At 39.4% G+C, this 16,938-nt stretch overlaps 1 protein-coding gene and 1 pseudogene across 1 annotated transcript in view; one reads left to right on the top strand and one right to left on the bottom strand.

Annotated features, from left to right (window-relative positions):
* Positions 1-16,938, bottom strand: part of LOC105034940 (uncharacterized) — a 44,238-nt gene that overhangs the window by 20,862 nt on the left and 6,438 nt on the right. The window lies entirely within an intron of this gene.
* Positions 14,300-16,530, top strand: LOC140854735 (uncharacterized; annotated as a pseudogene).

Below are 16,938 nucleotides of genomic sequence, written 5' to 3'. Positions count from 1 at the left end.
AGTTATGCGAGGCAAATCAGGATGGGTTGGAGCAAGTTAGGATGGGCCAAGCAGGGTAAAGTTGCAAAAATCATTTTTTTTGCATGCAAATCAAACAAATAAAAAAAGAATACAAAAGTAATTCTTCACATAACATTAAACAAAAAAAGAGTCGAACCCAGAATATACCAAACCAAAATTTGCACAATAATAGAACAACAAACAGAAATGTTGTTCTTTAGAAAGTCAAATATCCCTTAAACTAGGAAAAGCAATCAACTAAAAAATGAATAAGTAAGCATATATCTTGTAGCCTTTCACATGATTAATCTTTCTCATGATCAACCATAATACTTCCTTCTCCATTTTCATCGTAATCATCACACTAATCAAGACTTACATATAATCAGGTCAGGTTCAAAGGGCAAGGCAATGCCATTATTTGCATGTGCACAAGATCTGTTAAGGGTTTTAGAATGAAGACCCATCCCCACCATCGACTCTAAACAGATTGGGTAAAACCCGCACCATTAGAGTTGAGTAGAGTCCAATACCCGATGGGGTGGAATTGCCACCCCGATACAACACTTACACATTAATAATCTCATCGTTAGCACACTCACTTTGTACACTTGGGCCCTATTTATAGCCCAAAACTCTAAATCCAACAAAATCTTAGAGTATATGACCATCTTACAACAATTTCCTTTGCATCAAATGTATTGATAACATAACAACCTAAACGCACCTCCCACTTCTTCCACCCAGCTAGACCTCTACAAGGTATGCCATACCATATTGAACCGAATGGTATGGGACATATACTGTACCGGTACGAACCAGTATGCAGTTGGGGGACGTACCAACATTCGGTACACTAAACTAGCCTCTATGTTGAGCCTACCGACATCGTAACAGGATGGCACTAGTACAAGGCCTGATACCAAGATGGCATACCTTGCCTTTGCATCTATTAAATTTGTGTCATTTATCTGTCTTTTTATGAGAAATATTTCTTTACTTTTTTTAATGGGATTGAAGTATCTCTAGGCAATCATTTTGATCAACGGCAGTCAATCATTTTGAATAGAAAGTTTTAATTTTTAATTAAATCTTTGGGAAAGCTTTAATAATTAAAAGTTAATGGCAAGCCCTCTAAATTGGAGATATGTACATACAATACATATAATACATATCTATATATATATGTATATACATATACATATACATACATATATATATACATATACATACATACATACATACATTCATATGCATATGTATATATGCATACTTACATATATGCAAGTATTTATATGCATACATATATGTAAATGTAGAAATATGTACACATTATAAGGTGTCTTTATGATATGTGCAGGGTATAAAATGAGGACTTTAGATCCAGTAAATGTTTCAATGTTGGGGTTGAAAAATGCAAAATCTAACCACTAGATATAATATACAAGGCCTAGACTGCTAGTAAACAAAAAAAAGAAACCTACATGTTTAGAGGCCCCTTGCTTATGCATCTAGTCACCTCAAAATAAACACACAGTATTGTGCCACAGCACTACATATATAGGAAGTTTAGGTGCATGAGCAACGTGTTGGGAATAGTATCCGAAAGTCAATCGTCAGTCTGTTGACAGTTATGCTCCTTTTTGTATTAGTATATAAATTATAAATAAATAAAAATTATTTTGATATTTTTCATCACAAATTGTTTCATCTTCTAATGAACTCCTGTGTTGTGGTGAAGTCTTTAGGACTATTTAGACTCAACAAAAGAGGATTTGTCGTTTAGTCCTTAAACTTGTTCGCGACCAAATGATACATTGTTACCAATGACAACAACGTTTATCAAGCATAGGTCGTTATGTGCCATATGCCTTGGTTGTCCTCTTAATCAAGAAGTGTGGAGACACTGGTATGGCATACAGGTGAGATGTAAGGGTACATCTGCACTGAACGTGACCGACTCCGGAGTTATTTCTGCTGTCAAGATTTGCTTCGATGGGATATGGGTATAAATATCCCTCCGACCTGAGACCGCCACGGTAACTTGCAAGCAACTCACTGCACTTAGGCACTGGACTACCTGAATTTCTAATTCAGTGACGGAAGGATGCTGGGTGTAGTCAAGTACTTGACTTGTCGGTGCGTGTATCAAGAAGGGATTGACCACTCCAGTTCAGGAGCTGTGTACAGTCGTGTTTCAATTTAGCAAAATCTTGACCAGGGTAGTCCTAGTGAGGAGTCACAGGACTGTTTGTGTTGAGCACAATTCGGATGATCTGATTAGGATTGACAGTTTAACCCTGAGTCGTCCTAAACACAGGGGTCAAAAGGGATGAATTATACAGTAACCATATTCACGTAGGTTCTGAGTGTTGCGATTGCGACTATTCGACCTATCCGGACATCGGATACCATTGCTAGATGGTCACTTCGATTAGTACAGGAATTGATTCCTGTGCTACCGGTTTAGGTTCGAACCTGCGGGGTCACACACATTAAAGGTTTCTATCTGATCTGATGACTGATGAAGAGTCCTAATGAATGTGGACTATGAGTCCTATGTGTCTGAGACTCTGTGATCAAGAATCAGGATTCTCTGATCACGAGTACCACACATTTTGGGTACCAGGGTCAAGAGTCCCACTGGTTTGGGACTCTTCGATCAAGATTTCATATGATGGACTTTGATGTCCGATTGCCCATCGAATTTGGACTCAATATTTATGAGAGGTTTAATTAACGATTTGATCACTAATTAACTCAATTTGATTGAGTAACTATTTTTGGATCAAGTTCAATTGAATTGGATTCAGTTGGGTTTGACCCGATTAGGTTAAGTGTTGACCTAATCGTCGAAGTGGTTTGGTCCCTGATTTGATCAGGGATTGGGCTTAGTCAATTTCTGATTTGATTAGGATTTTATTGAGCCTAATTAAGCCTAATTGTGTTGGATTTAAATTAGTCTAATTAGACCTAACTTACTTTAATTAAGTTGGTTCAATTAGGTTGATTTAAAATTAGAAACCACCTTGACCTCAACTCCCTGCGCCACCTCACTTCTTCTGCGCCCATTTGAATTCACGAGAAATAACTTCTCGTGAATTTTCTCCCACGCAAAGGCCTTCCCACGCCCACATTTGTGCACCAATTATTTGGATTAACATGATTTGTTAGCCATTCAAATTCAAAGGGTGTTTGAATTTAAATGGATAACTAATCCCATGCGCCATGTCCTTATCCTTTTGTGCGCCATTTTTTTTACACGAGAAAGAGTTTCTCGCGTAAACTCTTTCTCGTGTAAATTCTCCACGCACAAGAGAGCCCACATCCCTCTCTTCTCACGCGTAGAGTGGATAGGAATGAGTTGGTTGGCATTTGAATTCAAATTCGATTTGAATTCAAATGAGCAACCACTTATCTTTATCCTCTCACGCGGTAAAAACGCTGCAAAGACACGGTCTTGCATCATTTTAAAAAAGAGATAAGAGAGGGCATGCGCACAGGATATCTGAGAAAAAAGGGTGGCGTGAGAGAGGTTTCTTGCGTGAGAAAAGAAAAGGAGCAAAAAAAAAAGAAACAAGTGGGCACTAGTTTCTTCGGAGTGTACCCTAGGGTTTTGGCTTAGGGTTCGGAAAGTGAGAACGTGAGCTACGAGTGTCGTGAGCCCACCAAACTTCAGGGAGAGCATCATCAATCTCTCTACCATCTTTGCTGACGATCCGGAGCATTCGAGGAGTCGGCAGACATCGATCGAAGGAGTTCGATCAACATCGGCCATCCAAAAGGTTCAATCACGAACTAGCATTCGTGAGGAGCCGATCAGACCGGGAGCTTCATGTGGACGATCCACAGAGGCCAAACACACTGTGTGGCTGCGTTGCGACAATCAGACCCTTCCGACGGTGATCAGATTGCGACGATCGACTACCCGCACAAAGGTAATGTGTTCTGAATACATAACAGTAAATTGTTTACTGTAGAAGTTTGAATTTCAAATTTAAATGCATGCATGCTATATATCATATTTAGATCCTAATGTAGGGTAAACACATGTTAATTAATTAGATTAATTAATAATTCTCGTTGTAAAATAGTGATTTTGAAAAAATTTTAAAATTACCGTTTTACCCCTGCACTAAAATTCACTTCAAATGGTATCAGAGCAGGTTCTAAAATATGATATATATATATTTGCATGCATAGATTAAGTTGTAATCTAAAAGTTTAAATTTAAAATTTGAAATTTAAAATTGAAAATTTGAATTTTGAAATTTGTTCGAAATTCAAAATTCAGAAATTTGAAATTCAAAATTCAGAAATTTGAAATTCAAAATTTAAAATTTGAAATTCGAAATTTGAAATTCAAAAATTTGAAATTCAAAATTTAAAATTTAAATTTTGAAATTTGATTAAAATTTCAAATTTGAAATTCAAAATATGAAATTCAAAAATTTAAAATTTGAAATTTGAAATTTATTTAAAATTTGAAATTCAAAATTTAAAATTTGAAATTTGAAATTTAAATTTTGAAATTGGTATATTTAGATATACTTGATCCAAGTAGCAAGTAGTCTAATTTGGTTGATTGCCATGGTCATCCGGTCATACAAGAAAAGTAGGGTTTAAAGGCCCTCTCCTCCCATTCGATGGGGTTCTCCTATGGCGGTAGGGGTGCCGCTGTAATTATATCCCATGCAGATGAAGCAGCGAAAGGACTTAATTGTAAAGGTTCAATTGCAAAATTTATCATGAATGTGTTAGATTAGATCTAAAGGAATATTCATGATTTATTTTGATTGAGTTATTTTCTGTTATGTAATTAGCAATAGGATTGCTGTTTATGAAATGTGCTGATCTGTTTGTGAAATGAGTCAACATATTTGGTGAACAGAAAATAAAACCTTTCAAATTTGAAAATTATTTTCGAAATGCCAAACCCTGACCCATCAGCCCAAATACTTAATTAAAAGAATTAAGTGTTGTCAAGTTGGTCTAGAATTGTGGTCTAGAATTGTGAATTAAGACCTAAGACAATTGCATAAACTTGTGGGTCAATGGATTAGATGGATTAGGTCCATAATTGGGTTAGACCTAAAGTTAGCTTAAAGAAATGGACTAAATTAGAGTAATTGATCAAATCTAATCAAAAGTTGAATTAGATTAGGTCAAGGACACTCTAGACTCAACTCCAATAGTTGTAGTTGAATGGGTCCATATCTTTAACTAGACCAAGATGGACTTAATTCATGGCTACGCGGTGGAACCCTATTTATTAAGTTGATCAAATTAAAACTAATGAACCGGTTTGTGTCTAAGGTAAGTTCGGCAGTTTGACCAGTGGTTCTTAAGTGGGAGCTACTCGTATTGATTCGATCTCTGACGAGTTAATGGCATATCCCCACCACTGATCTCACTTACCTGGCCAACCTGGTGAGTTAGGTTTTGATTAGATCACTTGGTGATTAGGGCTCACCCATGTCATTAGATAAATCAGTGTGACTGATTTAGGTGCTCCTAATGCCGGCTTTAATTAAATCCTTTTTTTAATCTGACTTGGTGAAGTCAATGGGAGGATTGAAATTGGCTGGTTAATTTCTTCTCTTCTATCCTTTAATAAAATTCTCAAAATTATTAAGTCCCTAAAATGATTAAGTTATAGTGATAACTAAGTCATAACCTTCCATTAAGTGAGTGATAATGAATCTATTAGTTTAATAATCACTGGAGACCCAAAAGCCTGGTGCTTATTGACTAATGGAATTATCATTCATAGTATGATAATTTGGTTGAGTCTTTCTGATGGTGGTCAAGTTGGCCGGACAAAGTCGGGCCTGATCATTTATTTGTCCGATTCACCAAATCAAGTCATGTTAATGGTTGGACCTAACCAGATCTTTTCAGTGGAGACCAAAGTCTACTGATTAGGTTCTGCGGCAAAATTTATTACTAGAAGTTGTTTAGAGAAACAACTGGTTATGAACCTACCCATAGATGCACATGGGTTGACCAACCAAAGTTGGGCTCGTGTGTGGTCTATGTGGATTCTAGTACCCACTAAGGAATTAAAGTAATTCCTCGAATTGGAGGTTGAGGCTACCAGTTCATAAAAATACGGGGAGAAACTTTAGACTAAAGTCCAAGTCTTTAGTATTAATAATTTATATACTAATAGAGGTCTGGTTTTTCTTTATGCAGATATAGCCACTACCCTGTCGCTCCGATCATTATTAAATAATGACAAGCTCATGGGACCTAATTTCGATAGCTGGTATCGAAAATTAAAAATCGTCCTTGAGCATGAGCGGATCCTTTATGTAGTAACGATCCGGCACCTGAGGAGCCAACCCCGAATGCTAGAGGGACGGTCTGAGACACTTACCAGAAGTGGCTCAACGACCGCACCACCGTTCGATGCATAATGCTGACGGCAATGAATGATGAGTTCAGCCGCAGGTTTGAGAACGCCCAGCCGTAGGAGATGCTTCAAATGTTGAGCGACTCCTTTGGCACACCTGACGACGTTGAAAGGCACAAAACTAGTTGTGCCATTTTCAATGCTCGAATGAGGGATGGGGTCTCAGTCACTGATCATGTACTGTACATGATCGAAATGATTAAGCGCCTAAATAAATTGGGCTTTCCCTTGCACGAGCAGCTCGGTAAGGATGCGATCCTTAATTCTTTGTCCAAGTCCTTCCTCCCCTTCCTTACTCATTTTCGGATGACAAAGCCTGCAGTGAACTACCACGGCTTGTTGGGGTTACTGTAGAATTTTGAGAAAGACCACCAGCTCCAAAAGGAGTCGGTGAATGTTGTGGGAGGGTCTTCTTCTGGTCGTCGACCCTTTAAGAAAGGGAAGAACAAGAAGAAGAAAAATAAGGTGCAGCCGCATGCTGGGACGTCTGCACAGGGTCAGACCAAGAAGCGCAAGCCCGACCAGAGCCAGGCGGAGTGCTTCTTTTGCAAGAAGCAGGGGCACTGGAAGAGGAACTGTCCTCTATACATTGCCTCCCTGGACCCAAACAGGCCGAAGAAGAAGCAAGGTAATTATATGATAACACCTTGCAATTTTTCCATTTGTGATACTACTGCCTGGGTATTGGATACCGGAAGCTCTTATCATATCTGTAATTCGATGCAGGATCTGCAGGTCAGTAGGAGATTTGATGAAGGCGAGAGGTTCCTGAATGTTGGAGATGGAAGCAAAGTTCCAGTTCTAGCTTTAGGAATCATGAACCTTGTAATCAATTCTCGTAATGTAATTCTGAGTGAATGTCACTATTATCCAAGCTTTTTATTAAATATTATTTCTGTAGGCCTTTTGACTATGTACGGTTATGAATTTTTAATAAAAGAAAAAGTTTGCAATATCATTTTGAATGGTGTTACAATGTTTGTTAGACAACTAAATAATGGAATTTACTTACTATCACAGCCTGTTAATGTGGTTCAAACCTCCGGTAAATACCCTAGAATAGATAATATGTCAGAAGTCTACTTGTGGCACTGTAGGCTAGGTCATATCAATAAGAATAGGATAAACAGGTTGGCTCAAGAAGGAATTCTTGAAGTTAGTGATTGTGAATCACTTCCAACCTGTGAGTCCTGTCTTCTTGGAAAGATGACCAAGTCACCTTTTACTGAAAAAGGTGAGCGAGCTAGTGAACTCTTGGGTCTGGTACATTCTGATGTATGTAGACCCATGAGCTCAAGTGCAAGAGATGGATATTTCTACTTCATAACCTTCACAGACGACCTATCGAGGTATGGGTATGTCTACTTAATGAAGCATAAGTCGGAGTCGTTTGAAATATTCAAACTATTTCGAAATGAGGTAAAAAAACAAACTGGAAAGTGTATTAAAACTCTTCGATCTGATCGAGGAGGTGAATACCTTTCCAATGAGTTTCTGACATATCTTGGGGAGAATGGGATTCTCTCTCAGTGGACTCCTCTTGGAACACCACAGCATAATGGTGTGTCTGAAAGGAGGAATCGGATCTTGTTGGATATGGTTCGATCCATGATGGAGTTTGCTGGTCTGCCGATCTCCCTCTGAGGATATGCGCTCGAATCGGCTTGTTACCTTCTAAATAGGGTTCCGAGTAAGTTTGTAACCAAAACGCCATATGAGATATGGATAGGACGTAAGCCAGTACTCTCGCACCTTAGGATTTGGGGGTGCTCGGCTTATGTTAAATATTTAATTACGGACAAGCTTGGACCTAGGTCTGACAAGTGTTATTTCATAGGGTACCAAAAGAGACCAAAGGATATTATTTCTACTTAGCTGATGAGCAAAAGGTGTTTGTCAGGCAATCTTTTTGGAAAAACAGTTCCTTGATGAAGGGGCCGTTGCCTCTAAGGTCGAACTTGAGGAAGTTCGGCAGGTGAAAAAACCGACACAAGTAGCTGAACCTGAACCAGATTTGGTTAGATCAAATCCGGAGCCCATTGTTCCTGCACCCTTAAGGCGATCTAGTAGAGTACCACGTCAACTGGACAGATACTATAGTTTCTTGGTCCGGGACGGTGATCCTGTCGAACTTGATGAAAATGATGAGAATCCGATCACCTACATGGATGCAATGCAGAGACCTAACTCTAAGAAATGGCTAGAGGCCATGAAATCCGAAATGGAGTCCATGAAGGTCAACGATGTGTGGACATTAGTTGATCCATCCGAAAGAGTAAAACCCATAAGGTGTAAGTGGGTCTTCAAGAGGAAGAGAGGCGCAGACGGAAAGGTGGAGACCTATAAAGCCCGTCTGGTTGCCAAGGGATATCATCAACGTTATGGTATAGACTATGACGAGACGTTTTCTCCTGTGGTAATGCTCAAATCCATACGGATTATGCTTGCGATAGCTGCCTATCTGGACTATGAAATCTGGCAGATAGATGTGAAGACAACTTTCCTAAACGGAGAGCTGGACGAAGAGGTGTATATGATACAACCTGAAGGGTTCACATCCACAGATGAGTCTAAGGTATGCAGGCTACAGAGGTCCATTTATGGACTTAAACAGGCATCCCGGAGTTGGAACATACGTTTTGATAGGACAATCAAGACGTATGGCTTCGTTAAGAATGGAGAAGAGCCCTGCATTTATAAGTGGGCTAATGGTCCAGTAGTGGTATTTCTTGTATTGTATGTGGATGACATTCTCTTAATTGGGAATAATGTCCTTGCATTACAGGGAATAAAGATTTGACTGTCGTCACAGTTCTCCATGAAGGATCTGAGAGAAGCTTCCTACATCCTAGGGATGAAGATCTATAGGGATAGATCTAAAAGGTTGCTTGGATTATCCCAGTCCACGTACATTGATACTATGCTGAAGAGATTCAGCATGGAGAATTCCAAGAAAGGCTATCTACCGATAGACCATGGAATTTCTCTTTCGAAGAGGGATTATTCGACAACACCTCAAGAGAGAGAGCGTATGGGTAGAATTCCATATGCTTCGACAGTGGGATCTATCATGTACGCCATAACATGTACACGATCAGATGTGGCATACTCACTAGGGGTAGTGAGTAGATACCAATCTGATCCAGGGGAAAATTACTGGAAGGTTGTTAAAACCATCCTGAAGTATTTAAGAAATACTAAGGACCAGTGGCTTGTTTATGGTGAATCGGACTTGAGACTTATAGGGTTTACAGACTCTAATTTCCAATCTGATCATGATGACAGCAAGAGTGTGTCGGGATTTATTTTTACCCTTAATGGTGGGACTGTCTGCTAGAAGAGTTCCAAACGGCATACTGTGGCTGATTCAGTTTGCGAGGCAGAGTATGTCGCTGCATCAGATGCTGCCAAAGAAGCGGTGCGGCTGAGAAAATTCATCACCGAGCTCGGAGTAGCATCCTCCCTTGTTGGTCCAGTTCTGATCTACTGTGATAGCTCTGGAGCCATTGCTCAGACGAAAGAACCGAAGACACCAACAGACGAAGCATATTCTGCACCGCTACCATCTCATTCGAAAAATCGTGGATCGAGGTGACGTCGACCTTCAAAGATCGACAGAAAGGAGAACCTGGCTGACCCATTCTCTTAAGCCATTACGGTGAAGGAGTTCGACGACTTCAAGTCCAAAAGCCAATCGTCAGTCTGTTGACGGTTGTGCTCCCTTTTGTATTAGTATATAAATTATAAATAAATAAAAATTATTTTGATATTTTTCATCACAAATTATTTCATCTTCTAATGAACTCCTGTATTGTGGTGAAGTCCTTAGGACTATTTAGACTCGACAAAGGAGGATTTATCGTTTAGTCCTTAAATCTGTTCGCGATCAAATGATACGTTGTTATCAAGGACAACAACGTTTATCAAGCATAGGTCGTTATATGCCATATGGATTGGTTGTCTTCTTAACCAAGGAGTGTGGAGACACTGGTATGGCATACAGGTGAGATGTAAGAGTACATCTGCACTGAATGTGACCGACTCTGGAGTTATTTCTGCTGTCAAGATTTGCTTCGATGGGATATGGGTATAAATATCCCTCCGACCTGAGACTGCCACGGTGACTTGCAAGCAACTCACTGCACTTAGGCACTGGACTACCTGAGTTTCTAATTCAGTGACGGAAGGATGCTGGGTGTAGTCAAGTACTTGACTTGTCGGTGCGTGTGTCAAGAAGGGATTGACCACTCTAGTTCAGGAGCTGTGGACAGTCGTGTTTCAATTTAGCAAAATCTTGGCCAGGATAGTCCTAGTGAGGAGTCACAGGTCTGTTTGTGTTGAGCACGATTCGGATGATCTGATCAGGATTGACAGTTTAACCCTGAGTCGTCCTAAACACAGGAGTCAAAATGGATGAATTATACAGTAACCATATTCGCGTAGGTTCTGAGTGTTGCGATTGCGACTATTCGACCTATCCGGACGTCGGGTACCATTGCTAGATGGTCACTTCGATTAGTACAGGAATTGGTTCCTATGCTACCGGCTTAGGTTCGAACCTGCGGGGTCACACACATTAAAGGTTCCTATCTGATCTGATGACTGATGAAGAGTCCTAATGCTTGTGGACTATGAGTCCTATGTGTCTGAGACTCTGTGATCAAGAATCAGGATTCTCTGATCACGAGTACCACACATTTTGGATACCAGAGTCAAGAGTCCCACTGGCTTGGGACTCTTCGATCAAAGTTTCATATCGATGGACTTTGATGCCCGATTGCCCATCGGATTTGGACTCAATATTTATGAGAGGTTTAATTAGTGATTTGATCGCTAATTAACTCAATTTGATTGAGTAATTATTTTTGGATCAAGTTCAATTGAATTAGATTCAGTTAGGTTTGATCCGATTAGGTTAAGTGTTGATCTAATCGTCGAAGTGGTTTGGTCCCTGATTTGATCAGAGGTTGGACTTAGTCAATTTCTGATTTGATTAGAATTTTATTGAGCCTAATTAAGCCTAATTGTGTTGGATTTAAATTAGTCTAATTGGACCTAACTTATTTTAATTAAGTTGATTCAATTAGATTGATTTAAAATTAGAAACCACCTTGACCTCAACTCCCTGCGCCACCTCACTTCTTCTGCGCCCATTTGAATTCACAAGAAATAACTTCTCGTGAATTTTCTCCCACGCAAAGGCCTTCCCACGCCCACACTTGTGCACCAATTATTTGGATTAACATGATTTGTTAGCCATTCAAACTCAAAGGGTGTTTGAATTTAAATGGATAACTAATCCCATGCGCCATGTCCTTATCCTTTTGTGCGCCATTTTCTTTACACGAGAAAGAGTTTCTCGTGTAAACTCTCCACGCACAAGAGAGCCCATGCCCCTCTCTTCTCATGCGTAGAGTGGATAGGAATGAGTTGGTTGGCATTTGAATTCAAATTCAATTTGAATTCAAATGAGCAACCACTTATCTTAATCCTCTCACGCGGTAAAACGCTGCAAAGATGCAGTCTTGCATCGTTTTAAAAAGGAGATAAGAGAGGGTGTGCGCATGGGATATCTAAGAAAAAAGGGTGGCGTGAGAGAGGTTTCTTGCATGAGAAAAGAAAAGAAAAGGAGAAAAAAAAAGAAACAAGTGGGCGCTAGTTTCTTCGGAGTGTACCCTAGGATTTTAGCTTAGGGTTCGGGAAGTGAGAACGTGAGCTACAAGTGTCGTGAGCCCACCAAACTTCAGGGAGAGCATCATCAATCTCTCTACCATCTTTGCTGACGATCCGGAGCATCCGAGGAGTCGGCAGACATCGATCGAAGGAGTTCGATCAACATCGGCCATCAAAAAAGTTCAGTCACGAACTAGCATTCGTGAGGAGCCGATCAAACCGGGAGCTTCGTGTGAACGATCCGCAGAGGTCAGACACTGTGTAGCTGCGTTGCGACAATCAGATCCTCCCGACGATGATCAAATTGCGGCGATCGACTATCTGCACAAAGATAATGTGTTCTGAACACATAACAGTAAATTATTTACTGTAAAAGTTTGAATTTCAAATTTAAATGCATGCATGCTATATATCATATTTAGATCCTAGTGTAGAGTAAATACATGTTAATTAATTAGATTAATTAATAATTTTTGCTGCAAAATAGTGATTTTAAAAAAAATTTAAAATTACCGTTTTACCCCTGCACTAAAATTCACTTCACAACGAGCCTTCAGAAGATGTGATTTTCACACATAAGCACTTCAGGCCTTGTAGAGTACATCAACAGTTTAGATTTGCATTTTTTTTAACCCCCAACACTAAAATACGTAGTGATCATAAAGTCACTGGTGCGGACACCAGAGCCATCAAAAATCGGCAACATGATTTAAATTCGATTTGGATCGAAGAAGCCTCATTAGATTGATTCTACTTCAGTTATTTATTTTCAGTCAATAAATTTTTAATGCATTTAGCTTTGGATCCATAGGGCCATACTTGGATTTATCCACGTCACCTTTGGAGCCACCACTCTCCACATGCCAAGAGAAGAAATATACATGTCAGCGTGTGCCGTGCTCATGCCAAGTTGTGTCAAGCATCAAGCACCCACATGGAGTTCTATTTCTTCCCTAGAATTTCTTAAGAGTTCTTGGCTACTTATTTTGTTGAAGACTGATTTCTTTCCCATGATAGATTATTTTACCACATATAATGCTTTACTTTTTTGTGGAGGACTGATTTCTTCCTTGTAAAAAATAAGAGATTCCTAAAGAAACAGGACCCTTAGAGTCCTATATAAATCTTTATATCTTCCATGAAGAGGACAATGAATGATTTTACAAACTCCACAAATACTTATGTCAATCGCTCCGAGAGGGAGAGGGTGTGAGACCCAAAATCGTCCCACAAAGAGAGGGTGTGAGGCCCACTTTCTATCCTACTCCTTCTACTTAAGATCCAGTATTCCTGCGACTCTGATTCGACTCCACCATCTACCCACGCAAGCCTATCCCGCCAAGAGAAGATCTGTCTCCTCCAGAATTTTCATCTATCGTGCTGAGAGAATGAGTGATTTCTTATTCTACAGATCATATGCTGTCAAGAACCTTCGTTCCTTATCAGTTGATCTCTTTTTTTTTTTTTAATCCGATGTTGGTAAAAACCTAGTTCTTTATCGATGGATCTGTTTGATTAAAAGATTAAGAATCCTAATCAGAGTAGTTTCTTAACTACCACGATCCGGATTCTTATCATCTTCTTGGATTTTTCTCATGGATTTAATGTTTTATTTTCTCTCGTTCCATTCTCTTTTTTTTTTTTTGCATTTACTCGTGAGCATGTTTAATTTCTGCTATCTGTTTATGAAATTCTCTATTACTAGTTGTTTACTGATCTCTCGAATGGCATTCATCTGTATCATTTAGATTGATCTCGCTCTAGTCTCGTATCAATCAATCACGCCTCCTGAGCAGAGTATGGGCAACTATACTGTCTATCCTGGGAATAATGAGCCCCTGGCTGGATGTGATTTGTTGTTGATGAACAGAAAAGAGCTTGATCATTAGGATTGATTTTCTTTCTCTCTTCTTTAGGGTTGTCTCGCATCAATTTGGTATCAAAGCCGGTTGATTAGGGCTTTAGTTTAAATTCAGCAATTTAAATTTCCGCAACTTAAATTTTCGCACTCTAAATTTCGTATTTTACTTTCAAATATTTTAATTTTTATTACACCTTATTTCTGCATCCTAGAGTTGCATGACCACTAGATCATGTACCTGGTACCAACATCCTACTTCCCCACCCAACACCAATATGGATCCCAATATAGCAGCCATCATTAATGCTCTAACTAAAAAATTTGATGACATGAAAAATTTTATGAAAGCTATGGATGAGAGAATAGTGATATTAGAAGAAGCTATGCAGAAACAACCTAAACCTGAGTCTCCTCGACTACCTATAGAACAAAGAGGTAGGAATCTAGAACTTGATCGACCTATAGGAGCACGCCCGCATCATAACTAGTTCGATCAAGATGAGCATATTCTTAAGAATGTGAAGGTCGAAGCCCCAAGTTTTGACGGTTGTTTAGATCCAAGAGAGTACCTAGATTGGAAATTAGGTATGGACCATTATTTTGGATGGTCCGAAATATCTGAAGCAAGGAGAGTTAGGTTTGCTAGGATGAAATTGGTTAGGCAAGCCCGACTTTATTGAAAAAGTGTTGAGCGTCTTCTCAATCAGAGAAGACAATCAGAGAAGACAAGATCCGATAGAAACCTGGGATGAGATGAAAGAAAAACTCAGAGAGAAGTACCTCCCCACCTCTTATCAACAATGACTTTTAGATCAATGGCAGAGGTTTACTCAAGGGAATAGATCAGTCACCGAGTATATCACGAGATTTGATGAATACTTCATGAGATGTGGAGTAGCCGAAGATAGGATTGTTACCTTATCTAGATTTAGAGCTGAATTACGAGAGGATATTCAACGTGAGCTCTTTCTGCAAGAGGTAACCATGTTGGAACAAGCTTATCAACTTACCTTAGACTTTGAGAGATTTTCTAGATATTCGACTCTCCGTTGTTCTGAACCCAGCCGAGTAATCCCTTCTGGATCGAGACCTAATATTAATCAAACTCCTAGTAATAGACCTCCACTTACAAATCCTATTGGAAGAAAAGAAGATAAAGAAAAAGGAGCTATAGGAGAGTTATCAAAAGGAAGTAGTTCTTGATCTCATTCCTTCAAGTGCCATGGTTACGGTCACTTTGCTGCACAATGCCTCAATCGATCATTATTCGTAGAAGAATTAGAAGGAGAAACTCTAAAAAATATTGAGGAGAAAGTTTATGAAGCTGATCCAGATTTAGCCGAGCAATTTGAGAGTACTGAGGACATCTTAGGTTATGCCGCACCCGAGTCAGACCTTAGGCTTGGAGTCGTTAGGTATGTCCTAGCACAAACTAAGAAAAATGAAGACTGACGTCGGACCTCTATTTTTCATACATTCATAAAATTTGACGATAAAATTTGTAAGGTGATCATTGATAGCGGTAGCTGTATCAATGTCATCTCCACCGATACGGTTAAGCGATTAGGATTAACTCCTGTGAATCATCCCAGTCCATACCGTGTGTCTTGGATTGATTCCTTCTCTATTTCCATCAAATTTAGAGCCGTGTGCCCATCCAGCTTCATTCTTAACAGGATCATGTGTGGTGCGATGTCTTACCCATGGAAGTCGAAAGTATCATATTAGGTCGGCCTTGGCTATTCAACAATGATGTTACAATTTATGGTCGAACCAACTCCTGTAGCTTTACTCATCAGGGTAAGAAGATTACGATTAATCCTTCCCCACCTAAGGCTACTAATAGAAAGATAGGCGATGGACCAAAAGAAAACCTCAAGAAGAAAAACCTCCATCTGATAGGTGCTAAAGAATTAGAGACGACCATGAGTGAAGGATCATCAGTTTAGATGCTTGCTGCTAGAGAAGTTCGTGAGGATTTTAAGGTGGATTATCCTAAGAAAGTGGCTAGCCTTCTTCGTGAGTTTCATGATGTCTTTCCTGAGGATCTTCCAGATTACTTACCGCCTATGAGAAACATTCAACATGCCATTGATTTAGTTTCTGGATCTATCCTATCCAACTTACCTCACTATAGGTTGAACCCTAATAAGCATGCCGAGCTACAAAGATAAGTTGGAGAGTTGATAAAAAAAAGATTTGTGAAGGAGAGTTTGAGTCTTTGCGCGGTTCCTACACTACTAACTCCAAAGAAGGACGGTACATGGAGGATATGCATAGATAACCGTGCCATTAACAAAATCACCATTAAGTACCGCTTCCCCATCCCTAGGTTAGATGACATGTTAGATATGATGGCCGGATCTACTATCTTTTCTAAGATTGATCTTAAAAGTGGTTACCATCAAGTAAGGATTAGATCGGGAGATGAGTGGAAAACTGCTTTCAAGACAAAAATGGTTTATATGAGTATATGGTGATGCCATTTGGATTATTTAATGCCCCTAGTACCTTCATGAGGTTGATGACCCAAGTACTACGACCATTTATAGGAGTATTTATAGCCGTATATTTTGATGACATTTTGATCTATAGTCGAACTAGGGAAGATCATCTAGATCATCTCCAAAGAGTGTGTCAAGTTCTTAAAACAGAAAGTTTGTATGCTAATCCTAAAAAGTGCGTTTTTATGATAGACCATATCATCTTTTTAGGTTTTGTTGTTCTCCCAATGGTGTATCTGCTGATCCTGAAAAAATTAGAGCAATAGTTGAGTGGTCGGTGCCCAAGAGTGTGCATGACGTGCGGAGTTTTCATGGATTAGCAACCTTTTATTGTAGGTTCATAAAAGGATTTAGCACCATAGTCGCTTCCATCATTGACTGCATTAGAAAAAAAAATTTGAATGAACTAGGGCAGCCAATAGAGCCTTTCTAGACATTAAGGACAAGATGACCCATGCCCCAATCTTACATCTCCTGATTTTCTA

This window comes from Elaeis guineensis, chromosome 1 (assembly GCF_000442705.2).
Source record: "Elaeis guineensis isolate ETL-2024a chromosome 1, EG11, whole genome shotgun sequence".
In the NCBI taxonomy this organism is placed as follows: Eukaryota; Viridiplantae; Streptophyta; class Magnoliopsida; order Arecales; family Arecaceae; genus Elaeis; species Elaeis guineensis.
Note: the sequence above shows the minus strand (reverse complement) of the source record. Positions and strands in the feature narration are given on the sequence as shown.